Consider the following 1,050-nt stretch of genomic DNA (forward strand, 5'->3'; position numbering starts at 1 on the left):
CACAGCAACCTCCAACTCCTGGGCTCAAGCGAGTCTCCTGCCTCCGCCTCCCAAGTAGCTGGGACCACAGGCACCCGCCACAACACCCGGCTATTTTTGGGTTGCAGCTATCATTGTTGTTTGGCGGGCCCTGGCTGGATTCAAACCTGCCACCTTAGGTGTATGTGGCTGGTGCCTTAGCCACTTGAGCCACAGGCACTGAGCCAAATCCAATAGTTGTAAAAGAAAGGGCATGAGAGAGTTAAGTGCAGGGTAGGATTTCTTTCTTTACCACAAAGGATAATAATCCAAAGAGAGTGATGGCATTTCATCTTTTGTCCCCTACAAAGAATCCAACTATCACTTCTTCCTGAGTCTAATACACTAGCTTCACTTTCAAAATGCATCACTTTATTTTCCTTACAAGGCAACCACACATTAATCAGGAGACAGTCACATGATTTCTTCAGTAAGCCCCAAGGCATCCATGAGTGTTGCTGGAGCTCATAGCCAGAGGAGTCCTGAGGTTTCAGATATTAAAGCTTTCCCCACAGTCACAAGTTCCTTTGACATTCAGGTTATTAACCCAGCCTCACAAGATAATTTGTCTTCAACATAGTCCATTTCTGTTCCTAAAAGTGTTAGTTGTGCTTCCTTTTCAATGAATACTCTAACTTTGTCTTGAATAACTTCTTCATCAGAATCTCCTTTTGTTTTTGTATATTAGAATGTAAGAAAGGCCATTATAGCTTCTGGTTCAGACACTGACTTTCACACCTACCTGTTCAGGTTTATCTTTAAGAAGTTGTTTTGGCTCGGTGCCTGTGGCTCAAGTGGCTAAGGCGCCAGCCACATACACCTAAGGTGGTGGGTTCAAATCCAGCCAGGGCCTGCCAAAATAACAATGACAGCTGCAACCAAAAAATAGCCGGGTGTTGTGGCAGGCGCGCCTGTGGTCCCAGCTACTTGGGAGGCTGAGGCAGGAGACTCATTTGAGCCCAGGAGTTGGAGGTTGCTGTGAGCTGTGATGCCATAGCACTCTACCTAGGGTAACAGCTTGAGGCTCTGTCT

The sequence above is a fragment of the Otolemur garnettii genome, unplaced genomic scaffold, assembly GCF_000181295.1.
Source record: "Otolemur garnettii isolate 467f Iridium unplaced genomic scaffold, OtoGar3 scaffold00177, whole genome shotgun sequence".
Classification (NCBI taxonomy): domain Eukaryota; kingdom Metazoa; phylum Chordata; class Mammalia; order Primates; family Galagidae; genus Otolemur; species Otolemur garnettii.